General features: G+C 45.6%; 1 protein-coding gene across 3 annotated transcripts in view; it reads left to right on the top strand.

Annotated features, from left to right (window-relative positions):
- Positions 1–23,305, top strand: part of LOC141073612 (zinc finger protein 692-like) — a 202,013-nt gene that overhangs the window by 170,039 nt on the left and 8,669 nt on the right. The gene's annotated exons all lie outside the window — the stretch shown is intronic.

Here is a 23,305-nt window from a genome sequence, read left to right as displayed (position 1 = left end):
AGAGAAAAAGCACTGCCACTGTCCACTGATAGAAAAAAACACTGCACTTGTCCAGTGACAGAAAAAAAGCACTGCACCTGTCCATTGTCAGAAAAAAGCACTGCACTTGTCCAGTGACAGAAAAAAATCACTGCACCTGTCCATTGACAGAAAAAAGCACTGCACCTGTCCATTGTCAGAAAAAAGCACTGCACTTGTCCAGTGACAGAAAAAAATCACTGCACCTGTCCATTGACAGAAAAAAGCACAGAACCTGTCCAGTGACAGAAAAAAGAACTTCACTTGTCCTGTGACAGAAAAAAAAGCACTGCACCTTTCCAGTTACAGAAAAAAGCACTGCACCTGTCTATACCTATAAAGAGAAAAAATCAGACAAACTGAAAATATTGCAGTGGTCACTTAATTTTTGCCAGAGAGATATATACACTCCATTGTGGTATATGTCCCTTATCTTGGTCCCCATCCTGGTATATGTATTCCCCATCTTGGTTTATATATCCGCCGTTCTGCCACTGTTCTTTAATGTATAGAAAAGTAAGCAATTATACCGTATAAACGTGTATAAGCTGAGATTTTCAGCACTTGTATTGTACTGAAAACGCCCCCCCCCACACACACACACACACACCCAGCTTATATACGAATCACTTGTCCCAGAAAGTTGGCAAGGGAGGGGGAGCGGCGGAGCAGCGGGTCACTGAGGCAAGAGCCGGCAACTGTGGCTAAAGCCTGTGCCGCAGATGTAATAGCGCACAGTGCTAGCCGTCGGCTTCCGGCACACATATTCACTTTCCTGCGCGCCCGTTGCTGCATCTCGTTCGTTCCGGCGCCAGCAGCTCTTCCAGCCGAGCGATCGCGTGGCCCCACTCATTAAGGTTATCAATATGCACGCCTCTCCACTCCCATATGCTTAGATTGCATAATCGTTACCTTAATGAGCAGGGCCACGTGATCACAGGAAGAGCTGCTGGCGCCGGAACCAACGAGATGCAGCGAGAGCGCGCAGGCAGGACAGGGACCGGGTGAGCCATGCATATCAGGACAGGTACCGGGGGAGCCATGCATGCAATGACAGGGACCAGGGGAGCATGCATATCAGGACAGGTACAGGGGGAGCCATGCATACAATAACAGGGACCAGGGGAGCCATGCATACAATGACAGGGACTGTGGGAGCTATGCATACAATGACAGGGATTGGGGGAGCCATGCATACAATGACAGTTACCGGTGGAGCTATGAATACTAGGACAGGGATGAGGGGACAATGCATACCTTGCTTATACTCAAGTCAATAAGCTTACCCAATTTTCCGTGGTAAAATTAGGTGCCTCAGCTTATACTCGGGTCGCTTACACTCGAGTATATACGGTACTCACCAGGGGTTAACATAGAAATCAGGAGGCCCCATAGCAGAAGTATAATGCACTCCCCATAGTCCTCCATATAGTATAATACACCCCTCATAGTACTCCCTATAGTTTAATGCACTACTCATTGTCCTCCCTATAGTATAATACTTCCCTTATAGTTATCCATACAGTATAATACACAGCCCATAGTCCTCCATATAGTATAATGCACAGCCCATCCTGGTATATGACCCTCATCCTGCTATGTGGCCCCATCCTGGTATAATGTCATAGAATCATAGAATGTTAGAGTTGGAAGGGACCTCAAGGGTCATCGTGTCCAACCCCCTGCTCCATGCAGCGCAGGATTCACTAAACCATCTTCAATGGAAGTCTTCAAACAGAGGGATGATTTAGTGAATCCTGGTTTGAGCAGGGGGTTGGACCACATGACCCAGGAGGTCCCTTCCACTCTACCTATCTGTGATTCTATGATCTCAGACAGATGTCTGCCCAGCCTCTGTTTGAAGACTTCCATTGAAAGAGAACTCACCATCTCTCGTGGCAGCCTGTTCCACTCATGGATCACCCTCCCTTGATCACCGGGCACCTCATCCGTCGAGCCCGGTCGCAGCGGCAACCGCTGAACCACGGTCGTTACGCCCCTGCATCTTAGAATGGTATAGAAAAAATTATAATGGTGGGGCAATAGTGTGAGATCCTTACTGGCCTAAATAACAAACTTCGAAAAATAAGTAACCCAGTACTAACAAGACCCTGACACAAATCGATTCTACACATACCCAAACAGAATTGAACAAATAGTCTATGATTATTATAACTTGTGCAGATTAGACAACAGACTCTAACATCAAAATCTAATCCAATCTACCTAATGTCTCGGCGGAACAAAGGTCACAGCTGCAAACCGACATGACTAAAGAAAGAGTTAAAAAATAAATTTCCACCATATACAACCATAAATCACCAGGCCCAGATGGGCAAGTCTAATAGATCCACCTCATTGTTAACCCCGGACTATTTTATTTTCGCTCCTAGCCTAAACACTAGCTAATGAAAAATATTCGCTAGTCCATAGCTCCAACTGTTGCTCCTGCTAGTGATGTAGACAAATATCTTTCTATGCTGCTAAGCTTAGATGCTAAAAAGATGCTGCACTTGGCAGTACCACAAAAGACTTCAAGCTGTCATTGATGTTAGAGGGAGCAATACACGGTATTAAGAAATGGGGGTATGTAAACTGTTGATCAGAGTCATTTGGATGTTTTGAGCTGTCATTATGATTTAAAAAGAGAAAACACAGCAGTTTGACAATAAATGGCTTCACCCAACCACTAACCATGAGTGGAGAAAAAGTTTTGCTGTTATCATTCATATTCTCCGAAGAAAGGCCAAGAAAGAAAAAATTATGCCGCGGTATGTAAAGTTTTCAGTACAACTGTATGTATAGGGAAACCAAGCAGAGGTGTCTGTCCTCTATCCCTCCCCTCCCTCTATTATTAAATGGAACCTGTCACCAGAAAAAATGCTATTAACTTGAGATAAGGGGTTAATCTGCAGGTTAATAGCATTTCTAACCTGCCTGATGTCTGTAGTTAACTGAACGCTGACAGGATAAAATTAACATTATTTCCTCCCGGCAGCATTCTGGTCAAGGGGCGTACACTAGTTCAGCCACCACTCTGAGTAGCGGCTGTTAACAGCACCCCCCAGCCCTGACTGACACTGGTTCTATATTGGGATTGGCTGCCAGGGCTGGGGACGAGGTTACAGCCACTGCGCTCCATAGTCAAAGTGGTGACTGAATCAGCGGCGCCCCGTGCCTCACACCGGAATGCTGTGGGTCTGAATAAAGTTATTTTTTTCCCCGCAGTGTTCGGTTGAGTGAGAGTGCCAGACAGGTTAATAATGCTATTAACCTGCAGATTAACCCCATATCTACAGTTATCTTTAAATTTACAATTGGCCTGCTTATTGTACTGTGTCACATCTTTATCTGCATTCAGTGTGTATCTAGAAAAAAAATAAAGAACTCTGAGTATCTACATAGGTGGATGATGTTCTTTTGACGATCCGTTCCATACAAAGAGATAAAAGGCCCCTTAAACTTACTTGCCTGACTAGATATGTCTTTTTATAATGCAGTTTATGGAAGGGATTTTATTTGTTACTAGCTGAAGAGCCCGGCGCTGCCCGGGCATAGTAACTAACTGTGGTTAGTTATAGCAAATTATAATTATCCTCCATCCCATAGTCCCGTGCCCATATACCCATCATACATATCCACGATCCCATAGGCCCGTGCCCATATACCCATCATACATATCCTCCATCCCATAGTCGAGTGCCCATATACCCATCACGCATTCGCCATCCCATAGTCCCATGCCCATATACCCATCATACATCCTCCATCCCATAGTCTCATGCCCATATACCCATCACACATCCTCCATCCCATAGTCCCATGCCCATATAACCATCATACATATTCGCCATCCCATAGTCGAGTGCCCATATACCCATCACACATCCTTCATCTCATAGTCCCGTGCCCATATACCTGTCATACATATCCTCCATCCCATAGTCCCGTGCCCATATACCCGTCATACATCCTCCATCCCATTGTCCCGTGCCCATATACCCTTCATACATATCCTCCATCCCATAGTCCAGTGCCCATATACCCATCACACATCCTCCATCCCATAGTCAACCATTATGACATCATAATGAGCGGCGGGGCTTGCAACATATGATGACATCAGCGTCGCCATGGCAACCATTATGACATCATAATGAGGGGCGGGGCTTGATACACACACTTTTTCCCCATTATGTAGATAGGGGCAAAATTGTCTGGTGAATTGGAACACGCGGGGTTAAAATTTTGCCTCACAACATAGCCTATGACGCTCTCGGGGTCCAGACGTGTGACTGTGCCAAATTTTGTGGCTGTAGCTGCGACGGTGCGGATGCCAATCCTGGACATACACACATACATACATACATACATACATACATACACACCCACATTGAGCTTTATATATTAGATTTTCACTATTTTATTCATGCATTTTATTGCACCGCCTTAAAAGGAGGCTGTTTCACATTATCCCTCATGTGGACCCGGGAAAGTGTCACAGTAGGCGCGAAACGACCGTTATACTCATTCCCCTGCACTTTAATCCTGGAAATGGAGAGTGCTGCATTTTCTTTTTATATGGAATGGATCAACTACTATTCCATTTTATTGGCAAGTTATTACAGCAAGTTGTTCTATCAGAAGTCAATTTCTATAAGGCGCCGGAGATGGCGGTACGTGTAGACACTAAATGCATACCACGATCTCCGGCGCCATACTTACATAGTTAGGCTACTTTCACACATCAGGTTTTCGTCGTCAGGTGCGATCCGGCGTCGTGCCGGAACGCCGGATCCGGCAAATGTTTCGTAAAACCGGATGTGACGGATCCGGTTTTCTGCCGGATCCGTCTTTTTCTTGACAGACAAAACCGGATCCGTCTCATCCGGTACATCCGTTTTTCTATCCGTTTTTCGACGGATTACGCCGGATCCGGTTTTTAAAATTGACCCTTGTGGCCTTCCGAACGGGATTGGCTACTGGAAAACTATATATAGCATGTTCCTACAGCCCTTCTTTGACAGGTTGTAGAGGAGAAAGTGCAGGTTGGAGAGAAGAGCAAGTTACTGGCGAAGATGGATGTTGTCATTGGAAATATTTTGAAGAATTTGGCGGATTTTACAGCGGAGGCGAATCGTTTGAGGGTGATTGTTCTGGAGAAGGAGAGAGCGAGACACCAGCGCATCAGGCATCGTAGACGACGTTTGTGGATCCACCCCATCACAGCCAAGAGAATGACGCGTGGGGTCTATTCTACACTCTGCATGGACCTTCGACGAAACCCGGATAAATTTTTTGGATATGTTCGGATGAAAATGGAGAATTTTAATTACTTGGTGGAGCGCATTGCACACCTCATAAGAAAAGCGGACACCTATTGCCGCTTCTCTGTTTCACCCGCAGAGCGTCTGATGGTGACTTTAAGGTAAGCCACATTTATTGGATGTGATCGCATCAGAGCACACTTTCACTGCAATCTTGTTGGTGGTAGTTTGTATCTCCAAGTGTTATAGCTCAGTTTTGGTATGTAATGCTGTGATTTAAAACTAATTTATTGTTTTTTAATTCCCCACAGATTTCTTGCAACTGGAGAATCCCTTTCGTCACTGCATTTCCAGTACAGACTCGGGATTTCCACCATATCTGGAATTGTGAAGTACACATGCCGTGCACTGTGGGACTCCTTAGCTGAAGAGTTTTTACCAGAGCCCACAACAGAGAGGTGGATTGAAATTGCTGACAAGTTTCAACAGATATGTCAGTTTCCAAACTGCTTGGGCGCTGTGGACGGGAAACATATCCGCATTGTAAAGCCAGCTGGATCGGGATCGGAATATTTCAATTACAAGAAATATTTTTCAATTGTCCTCATGGCCATCGCTGACGCGGAATACAAATTTATTGCGGTTGATATTGGGGCCTATGGCCGCTCCAATGACTCTCAAGTTTTCAAACTGTCTGCCATGGGGCGTAAACTGTATGGAAACACCTTCCAGTTCCCACCACCTAGACCGCTGCCGCAAACATCTGGTCCACCTATACCATTTGTCTGTGTAGGGGATGAAGCCTTCCAGCTGTCAGAACACCTTTTGAAACCGTACTCTAGCAGAGGATTGACAAGACCAAAACGCATTTTTAATTACCGCCTCACAAGAGCAAGAAGAATGGTTGAATGTACCTTTGGTATTCTGACAGCCAAATGGCGGGTCCTATTGACTGCGATCAACCTCAAGACAGAAACTGTGGACGAGGTGATCAAAGCGTGCGTGGTACTCCACAATTTTGTTATCTGCAAGGAACCCATTTCCATTGAGGACACCTCTGAAGAAACCACCTTGCAAGATTACCATGACATTACCACTAGAAGTTCTGTGACGGTTTCAGTAATGAGGGACAATTTTGCACTATACTTTATGTCACCTCCAGGCAGAGTACACTGGCAGGATGACAGAGTGTGAAAGATTTGTGCCCTAACCAAACTTGTGTACCTTCTGGACCAACAGTATATACCTTTGCCAACCAAAGTTGGCTATCTTGTCATGGTCTTACTATTTTTAGCTTTAGCCCACAGGTGTGTACCTGGTTGTGTTTTATGCAAAGTATTTCACCTTTTAACAAAAGTTGTGTACATTGTTAGGAAATCACCAACAATAAACACAACTTTTTAGGTGAAATACTTTGCTTCAAACACAACCAGGAACACAACTGTGGCAAAAAGCTAAAATTTACCCACAGTTATATACCTGGTTTTGAATACCTTTTTACCTTTGAAATACCCTGTATTTAACCTTTTTTTTAAACATAGTTCGCCGCAGAAAGAAATGACAGACAACCATTGTGAAACGATAATTTAACTTTTATTTAAAATTTTTTTTTTTTTTTGTAAAATGTTTTTAAAGTGCAAAAAAACTTTTTTAATAAAGGTTTTAAACCCAATGGGCATTTTTATTAAAAAACACACATTACAAATCTGTGTAGTGTGGGGTGGAAATACTGCTGGAGGGGCTGCGGGACACTTCGACACTGGGTGTGTGGAGAGAGGACTGGGATCGTGGTGGGGAAGGAACAGTTAGAGGTGAAGGTGTGGAAAAATCTACAGAATGGGTGGACATGTGGGAGGCAGAAGAGGTGGTGGGCGGTGGAGTGGAGGGTTGGGCAGGGACTGTAGGAGCAGATGATGTTGATGGAAAGTTGTATGGGGAAGGAGTTTGGTACGGGGAAGGAGTTTGGTACGGGGAAGGAGTTTGGTACGGGGCAGGTTGCTGGAAGTGGGGAGATGTCTGGTACTGGGGAGGTTGCTGGTATGTAATAGGAGGGGGAGGATGGAAAGTGGCTGGAGGGGGTGCAGATGTAATAGGAGGGGGAGGATGGAAAGTGGCTGGAGGGGGTGCAGATGTAATAGGAGGGGGAGGATGGAAAGTGGCTGGAGGGGGTGCAGGTGGAGGAACTACAGTGGTGGGAGGTGGAGGTTGGGAGGTAACCTGCTGTAGAGCACCGTGGCACGAATGCATTACATGCATCTGCTGGGTTGGAGATAGTGTTGCCATGCGCTCCACAACAGACCTGAAAAAGGTGTGGTTTGGCGAAGATCTTGCTTCTGAATGCATGGTTTGCAGAAGTGTCTTCACCTCCAGAATGCTGGAGTTGATCTGCTGAAAGCCTGCGGAGATTTGCTCTGACAAGACTTTTAGACAGTTCTGGAAAGATGCATTCAGATGCAAGAACTCTTGCGCATAACTCTTTTCCTGACCCCTCTGCCGCTGTCGCCCAGTACCCGCAGGTGTACTAGAGGTGGCAGGGGCAGAAGGGTGGGGTAAAGGGAAAGCGATCTCCTCACCAGCAGCTTCATGTAATGTAGGCGGCCACGATGCTCCTGTGCTGGTGGATGGGACTGATGGGTCGAATGTGTGGGAAGGCTGGGAAGGTACAGATGTACCGGGGCGGTCGAAGTGTCCCTCGGTGCCGGTCTCCTCAGGGATCGCCTCAGAAGGGTCCAATCGTGCAGGCTCCCGAGTGCTGCTCACCGTGCTGTGGAATAAAGAGGAAAAAAAAACAATTAAAATAGTGACATGGTATGGCCCTGGCTGAAAAAAAAAAGTTACATCTAAACATTTTTTTGTCACATGTGGTGTGTAATATTTACCTTCTGGTGAGCATTGTCTCCCGGAGGAACGACAGGGCTTGTGCGTACTTGTACTTGCTCCTGCGTCCTCCAGATCCACTCGGGGCCCGCATCTCTTTATTGAACTCCTTCTTGAAACGATCCCTCACAGACCGCCACCGATTCACAATTCTGTTCCCTGAAACGAGAAAGGAGTGGTTAGTATACAACATCAGTGTTTCCCAAACTCCAGTCCTCATGGTCCCCAGGGGTCATGTTTTCAGGATTTCCATAGTAAATAGAAATCCTGAACACATGATCCGTGGGGACCACGAGGACTGGAGTTCGGGAAACACTGGTTTACATCAAGCAACCGGTACTGTATATACTTACGCTCTTTAATCTGGGCCCGAACATCGAGGTCCTCCCAGCGGCCCACAAGGAGTGAACAGATTTCCTCCCAGAGTCGTCGGGTAACGATAAGGTCAGCGTGGCGGCGGTCAGCCATATTCCAGAGCGGCTCCCTTTCTCTGACGAGATCGATGAGGTGGTCCACATCGAGTCCTCCATCCTCACCGTCAGAGTCGGGAGCACGCTGTGAAGGCTGTTAAAGAAAAAGACAAAAATAACATAATTAGCCTCCACAAAAGAAATGAAATAAAAAGTGCAAAAAAACAAAGCAAAAATATTTATACTTACACGCTGGTGACCGCCGCGTTGCTGTCGCCGACGACCCTGGGAGGCACTGCGAGGACCTCTTGGCCGAGCACCAGATTGGGAAGACTAGAGAAGAAAACAAAAAATGTTATGTCTTTGGATGTAGGCATTTGTTTGCTGTGTGTGGTCTGCAGAACATTGTTTTCTATGTGTTGTGTGTAGTGTGATGTTGTGTTTCTGCGTTTGATGCAAAAAACTTACCAATTGTGAGCCCACTCCAGGTGTCTGTCCACCCCTTCCTTCTTCTTCTGGGAGCTCCTCTTCATCTTGTGATTCCTGTTTTGAAATAAAAGGCAATGAATAGACATATATTACAGAGATGATGTATTTTGGAAATAAAAACTTACCGTCAAACGCTGACGATGCGAGGGAGGGCTCCCAGAAGAAGATGTGCTGTCCTGTTGATGGCCAGACTCCATGGCTGTGGGTATTGCTGCTGCTGTTGCTGCTGCCAGTGATGCCATTTCTGCTGCTGCTGCTGCATCTCTTTGGCGGCTGTTGAATAAAGAGAAACAAAGGGCCAATGAATATCTTGATATTCCATGGCCCTAGTTTGGAGGAATGGGGGATTTGATAATTACCGTCTCTCATCTGCTTCTGGACTCCCCTCCTCAGCATGTTCCATTTGCTGCTCCATTTGGGGTGGTGGTGGTGCTGATGGTGCTGCAGATGTCTGCTGCCTTCTCCTGGTTCTTGGCTTGGGTGGCATGTTGGGTGTGGCTGTGGGTCCCACTGTCTTGCTTTTATATATGTCTTGTGGGCAGAGCTACTGAGCATGCTCAGACCAAAAAAAACGGATCCGGCCACCGGATCCGGCTTTCGCCGGATCAGGCGCATTGCGGCGCTCATAGGCTTTCATTGTGTGAAAAAGCCGGACGCGCCGGATCCGGCGTGTCCGGCTTTTTCGCCGGAGACAAAAAACGTTACAGTAGCCGTTTTTTCCAGACGCCGGATCGCGACACATTGCCGGATCCGGCGAAAACCGGATGAAATGCATGGCCATCCGGCGCGATCCGGCGCAAATGCAAGTCAATGGGGGGGAAACCGGATCCGGCATTGCATTTCGCCGGATCCGGTTTCTGTCAAAGCGCCGGATCGCGCCTGACGGCGAAAACCTGATGTGTGAAAGAGGCCTTACCTGACCGGGAGGAGCGTTGCCGTGGCGCTTCTCTTCTCGCCGGAGACCAGGGCAGGAGTTTGTTGTCGGAATCGCGCATGCGCATAGCGCTATCCGGCGCCATTTTACTGAAGACACATTTGCAGTGTGTTCAGCAATATGATGCCGGACAGCGCGGTATGGGCATGTGCCTACACCGGCGCCACACACACTCCTCCCCCAGCCTCCGGCAGAACAGGACAGCTCTGGAGCACAGGGAAGAAAGGTGAGTATAAATGGGTTTTTTGTTTTTTTTTTGTATGTGTGCAGTTTAATAGGGGGTGAGGAGGACCATACATACCAGGATTGGGGGTGAGAGGACCATGCATACCAGTAAAGGGGGGTGAGAAGACCATGCATAGCAGTAAAGGGGGGTGAGAAGACCATGCATACCAGGATAGGGGGGTGAGGGGGCCATGCATACCAGGATAGGGAGGTGAGAGAACCATGCATACCAGGATAGGGGGGTGAGGGGACCATGCATACCAGGATAGGGGGATGAGGGGACCATGCATACCAGGATAGGGTGGTGAGGGGACCATGCATACCAGGATTGGGGGGTGAGAGGACCATGCATACCATGATAGGGGGGTGAGGGGACCATGCATACCAGGATTGGAGTGTGAGGGGACCATGCGTACCAGGATTGGGGGGTTAGAGGACCATACATGCCAGCATAGGGGGTTGAAAGGGCCATGCATACCAGGATAGGGGTGAAGGGACCATGCATACCAGGATAGGGAGTGAGGGGAACATGCATATCAGGATTGGGGATGAGGGGACCATGCATACCAGAATTGGGAGGTAAGGGGTGCCATGTATACCAGGATTGGGGGGTGAGGGGGTACCATACATCCTACGATAGGGGTGAGGGAACCATGCATACCAGGATAGGGAGGTTAGGGGACCATGCATACCAGGATTGGGGAGTGAGGGGACCATGCATACCAGGATTGGGGGTGAGGGTCCATGCATACCAGGATTGAGGGGTGAGGGGACCATTCATACCAGGATAGGCGGGTTAGGGGACCATGCATTCCAGGATATGGATGAGGGGGTACCATGCAAACCAGGATTGGGGGGTGAGGGACAATGCATACCAGGATGAGGAATGGGGTGCCATGCATACCAGGATTGGGGGGGTGAGGGGACCATACATACCAGAATAGGGATGAGGGGGCCATGCATACCAGGATAGGGATGAGGGGGCCATGCATAGCAGGATAGGGTTGAAGGGGTACCATGCATACCAGGATAGGGATGAGGGGGCCATGCATACCATTATAGGGATGAGGGAGCCATGCATAGCAGGATAGGGATGAAGAGTTGCCATGCATACCAGGATAGGAGGGGGGCAGCACATACCAGGATGGGAGACCATATACCAATAAAAATTCTCACCACCCGGGCGTAGAACGGGTTCATAGCTAGTATATATATTTACAGTGCCTTTCAAAAGTATTCGGCCCCCTGGAACTTTTCAACCTTTTCCCACATATCATGCTTCAAACATAAAGATACCAAATGTAAATTTTTGGTGACGAACAATAACAAGTGGAACACAATTGTGAAGTTGACGAAATTTATTGGTTATTTTGAATTTTTGTGCAAAGTCGAAACTGAAAAGTGGGGCGTGCAATATTATTCAGCCCCTTTAACTTAATACTTTGTTGCACCACCTTTTGCTGTGATTACAGCTGCAAGTCGCTTGGGTATGTCTCTATCAGTTTTGTACATCGAGAGACTGAAATTCTTGCAAGAGTGCCAATAGGGAATGGCACGGGAAATTCTTGGCAAGGGAATGCCAAGAGTGTGCAAAGCAGTAATCAAAGCAAAAGGTGGCTACTTTGAAGAACATAGAATATAAGACATATTTTCATATTCAACTCTTTGAATGAGAAGGTGTGTCCAAACTTTTGGTCTGTACTGTGTATGTATATATATATATATATATATATATATATCTCAAATGAAAAACAAATCTTAACTGAGAAAAGTAAGTTAATGTGTATGCACAATGTAAGTGCATATCAACACATGACCATTAACCAGAGAAAACAAAAAGCAAAAAACACAAATGTCCTGAACTAAAAAGTAAAAAATAAACTGCAAATAATGCATGAAGGTAATAATAATAGTAAGGGTATTTAGTAAACATAATTTTGATCAAAATAATGTACAAGCCATCCCGCCACGTCACGGCAACCCTTGTGGGACAGTCCCTACTCTAGTATTTAAAACCTTTTCACTTGCCAAGTGACGTGAATGTGAATAAGGATCGAGCGGCGGAACCACTAGTAACAGCTTAGGCCAGACTGGATGGATTTCCCAGCTCAGAAAGAGGGCGGTCACACCCATATATGCACTGAATGCACAATGAAACGAATAAAAAACAAATCTGAACTGAGAAAAGTAAGTTAATGTGTATGCACAATGTAAGTGCATATTAACACATGACCATTAACCAGAGAAAACAAAAAGCAAAAAACACAAATGTCCTGAACTAAAAAGTAAAAAATATACTGCAAATAATGCATAAAGTTAATAATAATAATAAGGGTATTTAGTAAACATAATTTTGGCAACCCTTGTGTGTATATGTGTGTGTATATATATATATATATATATATATATATATATATATATATATATATATATATATATATATATATATATATATATATATACACTCACTGGCCACTTTATTAGGTACACCATGCTAGTAAGGGGTTGGACCCCCTTTTGCCTTCAGAACTGACTCAATTCTTCGTGGCAGAGATTCAACAAGGTGCTGGAAGCATTCCTCAGAGATTTTGGACCATATTGACATGATGGCATCACACAGTTGGCGCAGATTTGTCGGCTGCACATCCCTGATGCGAATCTCCCGTTCCACCACATCCCAAAGATGCTCTATTGGATTGAGATCTGGTGACTGAGGAGGCCATTTGAGTACAGTAAACTCATTGTCATGTTCAAGAAACCAATCTGAGATGATTCGAGCTTTATGACATGGCGCATTATCCTGCTGAAAGTAGCCATCAGATGTTGGGTACATTGTGGTCATAAAGGGATGGACATGGTCAGCAACAATACTCAGGTAGGCTGTGGCATTGCAACGATGCTCAATTGGTACCAAGGGGCCCAAAGAGTGCCCAGAAAAAATTCCCCACACCATGACACCACCACCACCAGCCTGAACCGTTGATACAAGGCAGGATGGATCCATGCTTTCATGTTGTTTACGCCAAATTCTGACCCTACCATCCGAATGTCGCAGCAGAAATCGAGACTCATCAGACCAGGCAACGTTTTTCCAATCTTCTACTGTCCAATTTCGATGAGCTTGTGCAAATTGTAGCCTCAGTTTCCTGTTCTTAGCTGAGAGGAGTGGTACCCAGTGTGGTCTTCTGCTGCTGTAGCCCATCTGCCTCAAAGTTCGACGCACTGTGCGTTCAGAGATGCTCTTCTGCCTACCTTGGTTGTAACGGGTGGCAATTTGAGTCACTGTTGCCTTTCTATCAGCTCGAACCAGTCTGCCCATTCTCCTCTGACCTCTGGCATCAACATGGCATTTCCGGCCACAGAACTGCCGCTCACTGGATTTTTTTTCTTTTTCGGACCATTCTCTGTAAACCCTAGAGATGGTTGTGCGTGAAAATCCCAGTAGATCAGCAGTTTCTGAAATTCTCAGACCAGCCCTTCTGGCACCAACAATCATGCCACGTTCAAAGGCACTCAAATCACCTTTCTTCCCCATACTGATGCTCGGTTTGAACTGCAGGAGATTGTCTTGACCATGTCTACATGCCTAAATGCACTGAGTTGCCGCCATGTGATTGGCTGATTAGAAATTAAGTCTTAACACACAGTTGGACAGGTGTACCTAATAAAGTGGCCAGTGAGTGTGTATATATATATATATATATATATATATATATATATAACCCCTTCCTGACATCCGACGTACTATCCCGTCCACGGTACCCGGGCCCGTATGACAGTGGACGGGATAGTACGTCTACCGCGATCAGCGGCGCCCACGTGGTGAGCGCCGCTGATCGCGGCCGGGTGTCAGCTGATTATCACAGCTGACACCCGGCACTATGTGTCAGGGGGGTCACGGACCGCCCCCGACACGTTAACCCCTTGCACACCGCGATCAAACATGATCGCGGTGTACCGGGAGTTAAAGGGAAGCATCCCTGAGCCCCCCACGGCAGCGCAATGTGCAGCGCTGCTGCGGGGGGCTCCTATCCTCCAGGCCCCCGAATCCAAGATGGCGACGGGGGCCTTCGGGGACCTGAGGAAGCTGGCTTCCTCAGTGCCTGCAAAGCGCAGGCAAGAGGAAGTCTTCTTCAATGCCTGTGACAGATTGCTGATCTCTCACAGTGATCTGTGATGTGACAGATCAGCGATCTGTCACAGGACAGTGATGTCCCACCTGGGACTATGTAATAAAGTAAAAAAAATGTAAAAATAAATTTAAAAAAATCGCAAAATAAATTAGAAAAAAAAAAAAAATATTCCCTCAATAAATCCATTTTTTGGAAATAATAAAAAAAAAAACAATAAAAGTACACATATTAGGTATTGCCGCGTCCGTAATGACCCGCCCTATAAAACTGTCCCATTAGTTAACCCTTTTAGCGAACCCCTTAAAAAATAAAAATAAAAAACAAAAAATAATGATTTATTATCATACCGCCAAACAAAAAGTGTAATAACGCGCGATCAAAAAGACGCATATAAATATCCATGGTACCGCTGAAAACGTCATCTTGTCCCGCAAAAAACGAGCTGCCACACAGCATCATCAGTGAAAAAATAAAAAAGTTATAGCTCGCAGAATAAAGCGATGCAAAAATTATTTTTTATATAAAATAGTTTTCATTGCATAAAACCGACAAAAACATAAAAAAACGACCTAAATGAGGTATCGCTGTAACCGTACTGACCCGAAGAATAAAACCGCTTTATCAATTTTACCGCACGCGGAACGGTGTAAACGCACCCCCCCAAAAGAAATTCATGAAACGCTGGTTTTTGTTCATTCTGCGTCCCAAAAATAGGAATAAAAAGCGATCAAAAAATGTCACGTGCCCGAAAATGGTACCAATAAAAACATCAACTCGTCCCGCAAAAAATAAGACCTCACATGACTCAGTGGGTCAAAATACGGAAAAATTATAGCTCTCAAAATGTGGTGATGCAAAAACTATTTTACAATAAAAAGCGTCTTTTAGCGTGCGACAGCCGCCAAACATAAAAACGGCCATAAATAGTAAGTCAAACCCCCCGTTATCACCCCCTTAGTTAGGGAAAAATAATAAAATAAAAAAAAGTATTTATTTCCATTTTCCCGTTAGGGTAAGGCTGTGTGCACACGCTGCGGATTAGGTGCGGATTCATCCGCGCGGATTTTGTAAAATCCGCAGGTCAAAAGACCTGCGGTTTTACCTGCGGATTGCTCTGCGGTTTTGTCCTGCGGTTTTTCATCTCCTCAATAGAGGAGATGGCAAACCGCAGGAGAATCCGCAGAAAGAATTGACATGTCAATTCTTTCTGCGGATTGAAAACCGCAGATAATCCGCGCGGAAAATTCCGCACCGTCTGCACTGCGGTTTTTGATTCCCATAGGGAATCATGGTACTGTACACCGCAGCAGAAACTGCTGCGGGTCCGCAGCAGCCAAAACCGCTGCGGAACCGCAGCAAAATCCGCAGCGTGTGCACACAGCCTTAGGGTTAGGGCTAGGGTTAGGGCTAGGGTTAGGGCTCAGATTAGGGTTAGGGTTGTGTGTTGGGGTTAGGGTTGGAGTTATAATTGGGGGTTTCCACTGTTTAGGCACATCAGGGGCTCTCCAAATGCAACATGGCGTCTGATCTCAATTCCAGCCAATTCTGAGTTGAAAAAGTCAAATGGTGCTCCTTCCCTTCCAAGCTCTGCCATGCACCCAAACAGTGTTTTACCCCCACATGTAGGGTATCAGCCTACTCAGGACAAATTGCAAAACAATTTTTGGGGTCCAATTTCTCCTGTTACCCTTAGGAAAATAAAAAATTGGGGGCAAAAATATCATTTTTGTGGAAAAAAATGATTTTTTTATTTTCACGTCCGAGTGTTATAAACTTCTGTGAAGCACTTGGGGGTTCAAAGTGCTCACCACACATCTAGATAAGTTCCGTGGGGGGTCTAGTGTCCAAAATGGGGTCACTTGTGGGGAGTTTCAATAGTTTAGGTACATCAGGGGCTCTCCAAACGCACATGACACCCGCAGACCATTCCATCAAAGTCTGCATTCCAAAACGTCACTGCTTCCCTTCCGAGCCCCGACGTGTGTCCATACAGTAGTTTTCTCCCACATATGGGGTGTCAGCGTACTCAGGCCAAATTGGACAACAACTTTTGGGGGTCCAATTTCTCCTGTTACCCTTGGGAAAATGAAAAAATTGGGGACTAATTGATCATGTTTCTGGAAAAAATACGATTTTTTTATTTTCATGCCCTGGCATTATAAACTTCAGTGAAGCCCTTGGGGGTTCAAAGTGCTCACCTCACATCTAGATAAGTTCCTTAGTGGGTCTAGTTTTCAAAATGGGGTCATTTGTGGGGGGTTTCCACTGTTTAGGCACATTAGGGGCTCTCCAAAGGCAACATGACACCCGCAGACCATTCCATCAAAGTCTGCATTCCAAAACGTCACTACTTCCCTTCCGAGCCCCGACGTGTGCCCATACAGTAGTTTTCTCCCACATATGGGGTATCAGCATACTCAGGGCAAATTGGACAACAACTTTTGGGGTCCAATTTCTCCTGGTACCCTTGGGAAAATAAAAAAATGGTGACTAAAAGATCATGTTTGTGGAAAAAATACGAATTTTTTATTTTCACGCCCGGGCGTTATAAACTTCTGTGAAGCACTGGGGGGTTCAAAGTGCTCACCACACATCTAGATAAGTTCCTTGGGGGGTCTAGTTTACAAAATGGTGTCATTTGTGGGGGGTTTCCACTGTTTAGGTACATTAGGGGCTCTCCAAAGGCAACATGACACCCGCAGACCATTCCATCAAAGTCTGCATTCCAAAACGTCACTACTTCCCTTCCGAGCCCCGACGTGTGCCCATACAGTAGTTTTCTCCCACATATGGGGTATCAGCATACTCAGGGCAAATTGGACAACAACTTTTGGGGTCCAATTTCTCCTGGTACCCTTGGGAAAATAAAAAAATGGTGACTAAAAGATCATGTTTGTGGAAAAAATACGAAGAGTTTATTTTCACGCCATTATAAACTTCTGTGAAGCACTGGGGGGGTCAAAGTGCTCACCACACATCTAGATAAGTTCCTTAGGGGGTCTAGTTTCCAAAATGGTGTCATTTGTGGGGGGTTTCCACTGTTTAGGTACATCAGGGGTTTTCCAATCGCGACATGGTGTCCGATCTCAATTCCAGCCAAAAACGTCAAATGGCGCTGCTTCCCTTCCGAGCTCTGCCATGCGCCCAAATAGTGGTTTACCCCCACATGTGGGGTATCAGCATACTCAGAACAAATTGCACAATAACTTTTACGGTCCTGTTACCCTTGGAAAAATAAGAATTGAGGGTGAAAAGATCATGTTTGTGGAAAAAATATGATTTTTTAATTGTATGGCTTTATGTTATAAACTTCTGTGAAGCCCATGGGGGTTCAAAGTTCTCACCACACATCTAGATAAGTTCCTTAGGGGGTCTAGTTTCCAAAATGGTGTCATTTGTGGGGGGTTTCCACTGTTTTGGTACATCAGGGGTTTTCCAAACGCGACATGGTGTCCGATCTCAATTCCAGCCAAAAACGTCAAATGGCACTGCTTCCCTTCCGAGCTCTGCCATGCGCCCAAATAGTGGTTTACCCCCACATGTGGGGTATCAGCGTACTCAGGACAAATTGTACAATAACTTTTAGGGTCCTGTTACCATTGGGAAAATAAAAATTGGGGTGAAAAGATCATTTTTGTGGAAAAAATATGATTTTTTAATTGTACCGCTGTACGTTTTAAACTTCTGTAAAGCCCTTGTGGGTTCAAAGTTCTCACCACATATCTAGATAAGTTCCTTGGGGGGTCTAGTTTCCAAAATGGGGTCACTTGTAGGGGGTTTCCACTGTTTAGGTACATCAGGGACTCTCCAAACGTGACATGGCGTCCGATCTGAATTCCAGCCAATTTTGAAAAAGTCAAACGGCGCTCCTTCCATTCTGAGCTCTGCCATGCGCCGAAACAGTCGTTGCCCCCCCACAAATCAGGTATCAGCGTACTCAGAACAAATTGCACAATAACTTTTGCAGTCCAATTTCTCCTGTTACCCTTGGTAAAATAAAAAAAATTGAACCTGAAGTATTTTTTTTTGTGAAAAAAAGTTAGATGTTAATTTCTTTTTAAATATTCAAAAAAATTCCTGTGACGCACCTAATGGGTTGATAAACTTCTTGAATGTGGTTTTGAGCACCTTAAGGGGTTCAGTTTTTAGAATGGTGTCACTTTTGGGTATTTTCTATCATATAGACCCCTCAAAGTGGCTTCAAATGTGATGTGGTCCTAAAAATAAAATGGTGTTGTAAAAATGAGAAATCGCTGGTCAACTTTTAACCCTTATAACTTCCTAAAAAAAAAAAATTTTGGTTCCAAAATTGTGCTGATGTAAAGTAAACATGTGGGAAATGTTACTTATCAAGTTTTTTGTGTGCCGTATCTCTGTGATTTAAGGGCATAAAAATTCAAAGTTGGAAAATTGCGAAATTTTCAAAATTTTTGCCAAATTTCCATTTTTTTCACAAATAAACGCAAGTTATTTGAATGAAATTTTACCACTAACATGAAGTACAATATGTCACGAGAAAACAATGTCAGAATCACCGGGATCAATGGAAGTGTTCCAGAGTTATGACCTCATAAAGGTACAGTGGTCAGAATTGTAAAAATTGGCCCGGTCATGAACGTGCAAACCACCCTTGGGGGTGAAGGGGTTAAAGCTGTGGTCTGGTGCCGCCTACTACTTTTTATGTTATTGGCTCTAAAACACAAACTGGAACAAGTCCTATGGGGTATTCAAAGACTTAGACAACTGTCATGGTACTTCAATGAATGTGGATGAAAGTGAAGCACTTCTGCTTCATAGTTCTTCCATACAATATTGGACCTCCACTTTCCTATTGAAGTAGTGCTTCTCATCATTACATTATCTGGGGGTGTAAATAACCTGCTCAGTGGCTGATTTGTGCAAAGAGAAACTCTCTAAGTACTTACTGTCACTAGAACAAAATCTACAGCTATGAAAGCTTTTTTCAATTTTCTATGTCAGAAAAAGTAACTTCATCAAAATAGTAGAGTTCATAAAATTGATGTATATATTTTCTAAGCTCTACCCGTATACAGTATAAAAGGCCCAAAGCCGAAATACGTACCATAAACTCTATAGTCTTTGTATACAAGTCATGACTGAATGTGTTGGCACCCTGAAAATTGTTCCAGAAAATGAAGTATTTCTCCCAGAAAATTATTGCAATGACACGTTTTGTTATACACATGTTTATTTCCTTTGTGTGTATTGGCACAACACAAAAACACAGTGGAAAAAAAGCAAACTGGACATCATTTCACACAAAACCCCAAAAATGGACCAAATACAATTGTTAGCACCCTCAAATTAATATTTGGTTGCACACCCTTTGGAATAAATAACTGAAATCAGTCGCTTCCTATAACCATCAACAAGATTCTTACATCTCTCACCTGGAATTTTGGACCACCTTTCTTTTGCAAACTGCTCCAGGTCTATCATATTTGAAGGATGCCTTCTCCCAACAGCAATTTTAAGATCTCTTCACAGGTGCTCAATGGGATTTAGATCCGGACCCATTGCTGGCCACTTCAGAACTCTCCAGCGCTTTCTTTCCATCCATTTCTGGGTGTTTCTTGAAGTATGTTTGGGGTCATATATATTAGCACACCAACCTAACATTGGCAGGGACCTGATATATAGCAACAAAGCCTATTCACAGAAACCGTCTTAATACAGAGAGCCGACACACTTTCTATACTCCATACTACAGAATTTATACTAAGAGCCGATGCAAAGCTTTATTGCTTATCCACCAATTTTTAAGCAGTGGACTGAGGAAGGCCATATAGGCCGAAACGTTGTACAGACTGCATTAATAAAAATTTGTCTTCTTAAGTTGAGCGCCAAGTTATTTTCACTATTGCCCTGCTGGAAGACCCATGACCTTAGGCGCAAACTCAGTTTTCAGACACTGAACATTAAATTGCAGCCCAAACTCCTCTGGTAATCTTCTACAGTCAAGGCACCCAGTGCCAGTAGAAGCAAAACAACCCCGTATAGCTTTGAACCTCCGCCATATTTGACTTTGTAGGTCTCATTCCGCTTTTAGCCGGTCTCATCTGTCTGTGAGATGCTTTCCCAGAACGATTTTGACTTACATATATTTTGGCAAACTACAGTCTAGCTTTTTTATGTGTCAGCAGTGGGGTCCTCCTCAGTCTCCTGCCATAGCGTTTCATTTTACTCATATGTCGACAGATAGTTCTGACACTGATGCACTCTGAGCCTGCAGGACAGGTTGAATTTCTTTGGAACTTGATTGGAGTTGCTTTTCCTCCATCCGGACTATGCTATGTTGCAACCTTTCATCAATTTTTCTCTGCCATCTACGTCCAGGGATATTAGCTACAGCGCCATGGGTTGTAAACTTCTTGATTATATTGTGCAACGTGGACAAAGGAACATCAAGATTTGAGATGGACTTATAACCTTGAGATTGTTGATGTTTTTCAATAATTTTGATTCTCAAGTCCTCTGACAGTTCTCTTCTCTTTCTGTTTTTCCTTGCTTAGTTTGGCACACACAGAGACACAAACCAAAGAGTGAGTCAACTTCTCCCATTTTTATCTGATTTCAGGTGTGATTTTCATGTTGCCCACACCTGTTACTCTCCACAGCATAGTTTGAGCAAAGAACACATGCTTGAAACAAAGTTGTTTACCCACAATTTTGGAAAGGTGCCAACAATTTTGTCCAGCCCATTTTTGGAGTTTTGTGTGAAATGGTCCAATTTGCCTTTTTTTCTCTTTTTTTTGTGTTGTTCCAATACACACAAAGACAATAAACATGTGTAAAACAAAACATATGGAATTGCAATAATGTTTTTGCAGAAATACTTCATTTTCTGAAACAATTTCAAGAATGCAAACACTGTCAGCCATGACTGTAATCTCTCCACGTTAAGAAAATACATGTATACAACGTCTGAGTTTCTACCTCCAGTAGACATAAATGCTGGAAGATGATGCACAGCAGAGCGCCTTTTCACTCTGCCAGCACCATTATAGTCTAGTTTTGCGGGAGGTTCGGGCATAAGTAACGAAAGCACCCTTAGTAAAAGACTAAACCTTATGTTCCAGGTATTGACATCACTAAGGGCACTGTTGGAGTAACCCTAAGCTGATACTGTATAGTGTACCACACATGCACTGCCTGGTGTGATATTTTAGGAAGAACTCCCGGAGTGGACCCGCTGGACCGTGGCAACGAACCTCCCACGGGCGAGCTGACCAGGTGGACCACCCCCTATACAGGGAGTGTTAGGGGGAGGCCCGCGGGTAACTATCACCATGGCAGCTGGTACCCTGGGAAGGACACAGGAGTCACGACTGGAGGTCGGAGAGGCTGGCGGGGGATCTCCCCAGGACAGGAGCACAGATGGCGGTCAGGACTGGAATGACGGCAAAGCGGCAGGGACCGGACACGGACTGGAGGACACAGGGACCGGACACGAACTGGAAGACACAGGGACCGGACACGGACTGGAAGACGGCACAGGGCGGAGTGGAGCCCCGGAGTACCAGGACCTAGAAGAGAGAACAGCGGAGAGCATGGGTAAAATATAGGCAGGAGAGCGGGAGCTGCAGGCAGAGGAACGAATGGAAGGACGAGGGGCCAGAATCACTAGCTAAGCACAAGTGATCATCAGGCACCGCCAGGAGGAAGAGGCGGCCTGATATAGGGAGTGTGCCTGGAACTTCCGGGTCATGACCTCCTCCCAGAGCAGAGCGAAGAGGAGGGCGCGCGCCTGCAGGGGGAATGGAGCGCATGAACACTTCTGAGCACAGTGTGGGCGCGCATCCGAGGAGCAGGAAGCCAGGCAGGGGAGTGCGCCGGACAGAGAGCAGGGGACTGAGCGGGAGCGCGTGCTGGATGAGTGCACCGGGGAGCTGAGAGCTGCGGTGAGGACCGAGGCGGGCGCGGCAGCAGTGTGGGAGCCGGGAGTGAGTGGGACGGCTGGAGCGGCGGTGAGGGAGCCGGCGGGGACCGCGGCAGCAGGCGCAGCAGGGGCGTGACACCTAGACAATGAATTCCCAAGAAACTCCCCCTCAGAACTAGTAGGAGACTTGTGAGGTAGAAACAGTCATTTTAAAGAAGCTGCAGAGTCTGGTGGCTGCAGTATGGTTCACTTGTTAGCCATGTCAGTAACTTGACAACTTTATGATCATAGATCATAAACTAAGCATGAGTCACAGTGTGATGCAGCAGCAAAAAAGTAATTATCCCCCTCTACTCCTCTTTGGTCAGACTTCATCTGGAATACTGTGTCCAGTTTTGGGCACCACATTTTAAAAAAGACATCAACAAACTGGAGCAAGTTCAGAGAAGAGCGACCAGATTGGTGATTGGTCTGCAAACCATGTCCTATGAGGAACGGTTACAGAATTTGCGAATGTTTAGCTTGCAAAAGAGAAGATTGAGAGGAGACTTAATAGCTGTCTACAAATATCTCAAGGGCTGTCATATTGTAGAAGGATAATCTTTATTCTCATTTGCACAAGGAAAGACTAGTGTGGGCGCGCGTCCAAGGAGCAGGAAGCCAGGCAGGGGCGCGCGCCCGACAGAGAGCAGGGGACTGAGTGGGAGCGCGTGCTGGGTGAGTGCACCGGGGAGCTGAGAGCTGCGGTGAGGACCGAGGCGGGCGCGGCAGTGGTGTGGGAGCCGGGAGTGAGTGGGACGGCTGGAGCGGCGGTGACGGAGCCGGCGGGGACCGCGGCAGCAGCGGCGTGACAGTACCCCCCTCCCAACGCGCCCCCCTCCGCAGACTGGAAAGAAACTTAGTCAAAATTCTGGGAGCCTGGATAGTCTCCCGAGGCTCCTAGGATCTCTCCTCGGGACCAAAACCCTTACAATCAACTAGAAAAAAGGTTCTCCCTCTTTGCTTTTTCATGGCTAAAATGTCTTTAACCTCAAACACATCGTCAGCGGAGA

This window comes from Dendrobates tinctorius, unplaced genomic scaffold (assembly GCF_039654945.1).
Source record: "Dendrobates tinctorius isolate UK_male_01 unplaced genomic scaffold, ASM3965494v1 ptg000308l, whole genome shotgun sequence".
NCBI classification, from domain to species: Eukaryota; Metazoa; Chordata; class Amphibia; order Anura; family Dendrobatidae; genus Dendrobates; species Dendrobates tinctorius.
The sequence above is the reverse complement of the archived record's forward strand: the minus strand, read 5'-3'. Positions and strand labels throughout refer to the sequence as shown.